Source organism: Myotis brandtii, unplaced genomic scaffold (assembly GCF_000412655.1).
Source record: "Myotis brandtii unplaced genomic scaffold, ASM41265v1 scaffold347, whole genome shotgun sequence".
NCBI classification, from domain to species: Eukaryota; Metazoa; Chordata; class Mammalia; order Chiroptera; family Vespertilionidae; genus Myotis; species Myotis brandtii.
In genome coordinates, this window is record NW_005363366.1 from 11950 (window position 1) to 19945 (window position 7996).

The 7996-nt window shown below is 40.6% G+C and overlaps 1 long non-coding RNA gene across 1 annotated transcript in view; it reads right to left on the reverse strand.

Annotated features, from left to right (window-relative positions):
• LOC106727006 overlaps positions 1-442 on the reverse strand; it is an 11443-nt gene extending 11001 nt beyond the window's left edge. Inside the window, exons 1-2 of the long non-coding RNA XR_001363160.1 lie at positions 338-442; positions 255-260 (exon numbers count right to left, since the gene is read on the reverse strand). This is a non-coding gene — a long non-coding RNA (uncharacterized LOC106727006). The remainder of the gene's footprint in view (positions 1-254; positions 261-337) is intronic.
• Between the last annotated feature and the right edge of the window lie 7554 nt (positions 443-7996).

Consider the following 7996-nt stretch of genomic DNA (forward strand, 5'->3'; position numbering starts at 1 on the left):
CGCCTCCGTACCTCTGCACTTTACTTCTGCACCTCCTCTGAGTCTCAGTGTGCTTTTCTCTTTCCTTCTAGTTGTAGAATTTCCACTCAGCCAGCCTTCCTGTAGTTCTGGATGGTGTCCATTTTGTCTTTTAGTTGTAGTTTTGAAGTGGTTGTACGAGGCAGCAATTTCAGGTGTTTACCTATGCCGCCATCTTGGTTTCTCCCGAAACTACTTTTCTTTTTTTTTTCCATTACTAATCGGGCAATTTAAACATTTTACTCATCGGGCAATTTTATATTCATTTTTACAAAAAGCAATTCAATTTCCAAAAACAGAGATAATTGACCGAAACTACTTTTTAAAATTAAATTGATTGAGGTGGCATTGGTCAACATAAACATATAGGTTTCAGGTGTGGGTTTCTATGTTACAAGATCTGTATATTGCACTGTGTGCCCACCACCCAGAGTCACATCTTCTCCTGTCACCTCATATTAGGACCACCCATCTCCCCCCACCCTCTTCCTGCTGGCAATCACCACACTGGTGTTTATGTCCAGGAGTTTCAGTTTTATACCTTTTATACCCCACATCTGAGTGAGATCATATGGTTCTTAGCTTTTTCTGTCTGACTTACCAGAATGTTCTCAAGGCCCATCCATGTTGAATGGCTGAGTAGTATTCCTTTGTACATATGGACAACTTCTCTATCTAGTCCTCTATCATGGGACACTGTGATTTTTCCATGTCTTGCCCACCATGAACAATGCTGCAATGAACACAGGGCTGCATGTATCTTTGTGATTTCGAGTTTTTCGGGTATATCCCCAGGAGAGGGATTGCTGGGTCCTATGGTCGCTCTATTCTTAATTTTTTGAGGAATCGCCAGACTGTTTCCATAGTGGCTGCACAGTCCACATTCCCACCAGCAGTGAATGAGGGTTCCCTTTTCTCCAACACTTGTTATTGTTTGTCTTCTTGACAATGGCCCCTCCAACAGGTGTGAGGTGGTATCTCATTGTAGTTTTGATTGGCATTTCCCTAATGGCCAGTGAGGCTGAACATCTTTTCATATATCTATTGGCTGTTCCTATGTCATCTTGGGAGAGGCATATTTTCAGGTCCTCTGCCTGTGCTTTTATTTGGTTACTAGAGGCCCGGTGCACGAAATTCGTGCACTAGGGGGGGGGGTTCCCTCAGCCCAACCTGCCCTTCTCACAGTCCAGGAGCCCTCAGTGGATGTCCTACTGACGGCCACAGTCTGGCAGCAGAGGCTCGGAGCAGGCGTCCTGTGTGTGTGTGTATGTGTGTCTGCTGGGGGCCTGCCACCAGTCACACTATGGAGGCTTGGAGCAGGCGCCCCTCTGTGTTGATCTCTCAGGCTCCTGGCCTCCACTGCGTGTTTTTCTCTCCCTTGAGCTGTGGCCAGGGTGGGGTGCTGCCTGCAGGCTGCGCTTTTCTGCTGATGGATCACCGGATCAATTCAGAGACCGGGGGCAGGCCCTGCTGGGTGCTGCCTGTGGGGAACTTTCCTGCCATGGCGATCCCAGGAGCAGGCTCAGCTGGGGGCCACCCGCCCTCTGCACTTGCCTGCTCTGGGATCGCAATGGGGTCCCAGCTGGCAGTGGGGCTTAGGTGGCGCGGGGCTTAGGCGGCACACGGGGGTCCCAGCTGGGGCGGGGCTTAGGTGACGCGATTGCACCGCCTAAGCCCAGCCGCCCAGGGCCACACCCCACCTGGATGGTGTCTGGCGCTGGCCAGCCCTGCCTGCAGTATGCAAATTAGCCGCCATCTTGGATGGCAGTTAATTTGCATATGGCGCTGATTAGCCGATGGGAAGCGTAGCGGAGGTACGGTTAATTACCCTTTTTGTCTTTTATTAGATAGGATTCAGTGTTGAGTTTTATGAGTTCTTTATATATTTTGGAAATTAAATCTTGGTCAGAGCTACTGTTTTCAAATATCATTTCCCATCTGATTGGTTGCCTCTTTGTTTTGTTGTCAGTTTCTTTTGCTGTGCAGAAGCTTTTTAGTTAGATATAGTCCCATTCATTTATTTTTGCCTTTACTTCCCTTGCCTTTGGGGTCAAGTTCATAAAATGTTCTCTACGATCAAGGTCCATATGCTTGGTACCTATGTTTTCTTCTACGTACCTTATTGTTTCAGGTTTTATATTTAGGTCTTTGGTCCATTTTGAATTAATTTTTGTATCTGGGGGCAGACTGTAATCCAGGTTCATTCTTTTGCATGTGGCTTTCCAGTTTTCCCAGCACCATTGATTGAAGAGACTATATTTACTCTATTGTGTGTTTCTGGCTCCTTTGTTGAAAATTTCTGTCCATACACGTGTATTTTATAGCTGGGCTCTCTATTCTGTTCCACTGATCTATGTGTCTGTTTCTCTGCCAATGCCATGCTATTTTGATTACCACATTTCTGTAGCATAATTTGAAGTCAGGTATTGTGATACCTCCAGCTTCGTTCTTTTTTCTCAGGATTGCATTGGCTATTCAGGGTCTTTTGTGGTCCCATACAAATCTGATGATTTCTTGCTTTATTTCTTTTAAAAATGACATTGGAATTTTGATGGGGATTGCATTAAATCTGTTTATTGCTCTGGGTAATATGGCCATTTTAACTATGTTGATTCTTCCAATCCATGAACACCGGATATTTTTTCCATTTTGTTGTCTTTTTCAACCTCTTCTAATAATGATTTATAATTTTCAGTATATAGGTATTTCACATTCTTTGTTAAGTTTATTCCTAGGTATTTTATTCTTTTGGTTGCAATTGCAAAATTAATTGCTTTTCAAATTTCTTTTTCTGAAGTTTTGTTGTTAGTATACAGGAAGGCAATGGATTTTTGCACATTGATTTTGTATCTTGCAACTTGACTGTATTTGTTTATTGTTTTTAATATTTTTTGGAGGAGTCTTTAGGGTTTTCTATTAAAGGATCATGTCATTCACAACAAAGTGACAGTTTGACTTCTTCCTTCCCTATTTGGGTGCCTTTTATTTCTTTCTCTTACCTCATTGCTCTGGCTAGACCTTCCAGCACTATGTGGAATAAGAGTGGTGAGAGTGGGCATCCTCATCTTGTTCCTGATCTTAGGAGAAAAGCTTTCAGTTTTTCACCATCCAGTATGATATCAGCTGAGGGTTTATCATACATGGCCTTTGTTACGTTGAAGTACTTTCCCTCTATTCCTATTTTATTGTTTTAACCATAGTTGGATATTATATCTTGTCAAATGCTTTTTCTGCATCTATTGATAAGATCATATGATTTTTAGCTTTCTTTTGTTAATGTGGTGTATTAATTGGTTGATTTGCGTATGTTGAACCATCCTTGTGCCCTGGAATGAACCTCACTTGATCCTGATGTATGAAATTGTGGATGTACTGTTGTATTTGATTAGCTAGTATTCTGTTTAGGATTTTTCCATCCGTATTCATCAGGGATATTGGTCTGTAGTTTTCTTTTTTTGTCTTATCTTCGCCAGATTTTTGGTATCAGGGTTATGTTGGCCTCATAGAATGTGTTAGGAAGTATTGCCTCTTCTTCAGTTTTTTTGGAAGAATTTGAGAAGGACAGGTTTTAAATCTTCTTTGAATATTCACTGGTGAAGCCATTTGGTCCTGGACTTTTGGGGGGGGCGGGGGTAGTTGATGGGTGTTTCAATTTCCTCACTACTGATAGGTCTATTTAGATTTTCCAGTTCTTCATGATTTAATATAGGAAGGTTATATAATTCTAGGAACTTATCCATTTCTTCTGGGTTGTTGAGTTTGGTGGCATATAGTTTGTCATAGTATTCTAGGAGGAAACTTTGTATATCTATGATTTCTGTGGTAAATTGTCCTCCCTTACTTCTCATTTTGTTTATATGGTCTTTTCCCTTTTTTCTTTAGTGAGTCTAGCCAGGGGCTTGTCAATTTTATTAATTTTTTTTCAAGAACCAGCTCATTGTTTTATAAATATTTTGCATAGTCTTTTTGTTCTCTATTCAATTCAATTCTGCTCTAATTTTTATTTCCTTTATTCTGCTGACTTTGGGTTGCTTTTGTTCTTTTTCTAGTTCTTTAAGATGTGATGTCAGATTGTTTACTGGGGTTTCTTTAATATAAAATTCCCTCTTATTACTGCTTTCGCTGAATCACAGAAGTTTTCATGTGTTATATTGTCAATCTCATTTGTCTCTCTATATATCTTTTGATCTCATCTTTTATTTCTTCGTTGACCCAGTTATTTTTTAGTAGTATGTTGTATAATCTCCATGTATTTTTAAGTTGTTTTACTCCCTTTTTGCAGTTGATTTCTAATTTGAAGGCATTGTGGTCAGAGAATATGCTTGGTATAATTTCAATCTTCTTGAATTTGTTGATGCTAGTTTTGTGACCCAATATATGGTCTATCCTTGAGAATATTCCATGTGCACTGGAGAAGAATGTCCAGGGGTGGGCAAACTTTTTGACTCGAGGGCCACAATGGGTTCTTAAACTGGACCGGAGGGCCGGAACAAAAGCATGGATGGAGTGTTTGTGTGAACTAATATAAATTCAAAGTAAACATCATTACATAAAAGGGTACGGTTTTTTTTTTTTTAGTTTTATTCATTTCAAACAGGCCGGATCCGGCCCGCGGGCAGTAGTTTGTCCACGGCTGGTATAGTCTGATGTTCTGGGATGAAAGGTTCTGTAAATGTCAATTATCTCCATTTGCTCTATCTCTGCTTCATTTATCTCTTCTTCTGGAGAATTCTCTAGCTCTTTCATTTTGGGGTTGTTTCTTTGTTTCCTCATTTGGTTGTCTGTTTGGGTTTGTGACTATGTATTAGGTAGATCCTCTATACTCTCAATCTCTAGTGCAGGACAGTGTTAAAGGTTGTTTCTGACTAATTAGATTAGGAATAGACTCAAAGACTCCAGAGACCACCTCTGCCTATGGACTGATAGGATTCTGATTTGAATTGCGCCCCCCAGGTAACCGTCCTCAGGTGTGGAGAGAGTTTTTTTCAACAGGTCAGGCAGTTGATTCTGCCTGGAGGTTGTTATTTTTAATCTCTTAAGTCAGCGGTTCTCAACCTGTGGGTCACGACCCCTTTGGCGGTCGAATGACCCTTTCACAGGGGTCGCCTAAGACCATCCTGCATATCAGATATTTACATTATGATTCATAACAGTAGCAAAATTACAGTTATGAAGTAGCAATGAAAATAATTTTATGGTTGGGTCACAACATGAGAAATTGTATTTAAAGGGCCAGAAGGTTGAGAACCACTCTTAAGTGACCTCAGGGCAAGGTGTTTTCCAATAGGGTGTGTTGACTGTCTTCCCCCCAGGCAAGGCAAATGTCTATGTGGGAAAGATGTCCTCCGCTGTGTGAGGGAATGACTCAGGACAGGAAGCCTGGGGTGTCTGCCTTCTGAGTCCCCAGCCCTGGCTTCTGCTCTCACAGTTCCAGTCTGCTTCACCCTCCCTCTTCTGGAGCACAAAGTGGGTGACCCCACAGGGAATTTTATGCATTGGCCCTTGAAGACGGTGCCTGCATTTCCATCTGTCTCTCCCTGGCAGACAGCAACCCTGCTGCTTCTCACAGCCAGATGTTATGTGGGTACCCTTCTCAGTTCTGGTGATCTCTGCTGGGGGGCTCTGGGGATTAGATCCCAGAGTTCCAGTGGCAACCCCCCACAGCTGAGATATCTCTCTGGGACTTTAGTTGCTATCTTTGGGTGCCCGGTCAACCCTTTTATGCCTCTGCCCCTCCTACCAGTCTCTATGTGGTCTTCACTTTCAGTCCTTGGGTATCAGGGTTCTCTCCTCGAGTTTTCTGTTGATTATTCAGGAAGTTTTTCTGTATTTTAGTTGTAATACCAGTTTGTTCCTGGGAGCATGTCTGTGCAGCATCCATTTACTCTGCCGCCATTTTTAATCTCTCCTCCATTTGGTCTAGTATGTCACTTAAAGCCGATATTTCTTTATTGATTTTCTGCTAGGTTAATCTGTTTAGAGCTGTCAATGGAATATTAACATCCCCAACTATGATTGTGTTTTGATCTGTTTCTCCCTTTCGTTCAGTGAATAGTTGTTTTATACATTTTGGTGCTACCTGGTTGGGTGAATATGTATTAAGAAGTGTTATGCTGCCCTAGCCGGTTTGGCTCAGTGAATAGAGCGTCGGTCTGTGGACTGAAGGGTCCCTGTTTTGATTCTGGTCAAGGGCACATGCACAGGTTGTGGGCTCAATCCCCAGTAGGGGGTGTGTAGGAGGCAACCAATCAATGATACTCTCTCATCATTGATGTGTTTCTATCTCTATCTCTCTCCCTTACTCTCTCTTACACCGATATTTAAAATATTTAAAATATTTTTTTAAAATATATTTTGAAAAAAGAAGTATTATGCTTTCTTGATGTAGTGTCCCCTTAATCATTATAAAGTGTCCATCTTTGTCTCTTGTTATCTTTGTTATCTTGAAATCTATTTTATCAGATATAAATATGTCTACACCTGCTTTTCTTGGATGTTATTTGCTTGAAGAATCATTTTTCCACCCTTTTTCTTTGAATCTACCATTGTCTTTGCAGCTTAGATGTGTCTCTTGTAGGCAGCATGTGGTTCGGTTTTGTTTTTTGATCCACTCTGCCCCTCTTTATTGGTAAATTCAGACCATTTACTTTTAGGGTAATTATTGATCAGAAATCAATAATTTTCTAAAGCCATTTATCTTTTGTTTTCTGGTAGCTCTGGGCCTCCATTGGTTCTTTTCCTTTGTGTTTCTGTCTGTTGTTTTTGTTTGGTGGTATTCCATACTTCTTTCCTCACTTTCCTCTTTTTTTAAAAGCGATGTGTCTGTTTTGGGAATTTGTGTGTGTGGTTACCATTAGGTTTATAAAAAACAAATTTGCATTTATACTGTAGTTTTTTTTTTCTTTTGAGTGCATCTGATCTTCATCCTTCTTTGCCAGTTCAGACTTTTCTCCCTCTCCTTTAATGTTTTTGTTGTCACAAATTATTTCTGTTTATGCTGTAAGTTTTTTGGTGATCTTACTCGTAGTATTGTGAACTTTTTTGTTTGTTTGTTTCATGTAGAATAAATTCCCTTGAGTATTTCCTGCAATGAAGGATTTCTGGTGATAAAATCCCTCAGTTTCTGTATGTCTGGGAACATCTTTATTCCTCCTTCATATTTAAAGGATAATTTTGCTGGATATATTATTCATGGTTGGTAATTTCTCTTTTTCAGGTATTTGAATATTTGATTCCACTCTCTTCTGGATTATAGTTTCTGCGAAAAGTCAGATGAAATTGTGTTGGGTTTTCCTTTGTAGTCACTTTCTTTTCTCTGCCTACTTTGAGAATTTTTTGTCATTAATTTTTGACAGTATTAATACCAAGTTCCTTGGAGAGGGCCTTTTTGGATTGAAGTAACAAGGTGTTCTGTTTGCTTCTTGGATTTGAGGATCTAGTTCTTTCCATAGATTTGGGAAATTCTCATCCACTTTTTTTTTTTTTTAATAGACTCTCTGTTCCCTGCTCCCTTTCTTGCTCCTCTGGAATACCTATAATTCTAATATTGCTTTTTCTGATGGAGTCAGATAGTTCTCGTACAGCTCTTTCATATTTCTTTATGCTCAGGTCTCTCTTTTCTTTTCTCTGGATCATTTCTACATTCTTATCTTTGATATCACTCTTTCCTCCATCAGGTTGGCTGTTTTCTATGCTCAGTAGTTCACTTTTCTGTTATTGTTAGTCCTCACCCAAAGATATTTTTATTCCATTGCTTTTTAGAGAGAGTGGAAGAGTTTGGGAAAGACAGAGACATCAATGTGAGAGAGACACATCGATTGGTTGCCTTTCACACATGCCCTGACCAGAGGCAGGGTTCGAGCCTGCAACCGAGCTATGTGCCCTAGACCAGAATCAAACCCAGGACCCTTTGGTGTGACACTCTATCCACTGAGTCAAACTGGCTAGGGCCAGTAGTTCACTCTTAATCTCCTTAATT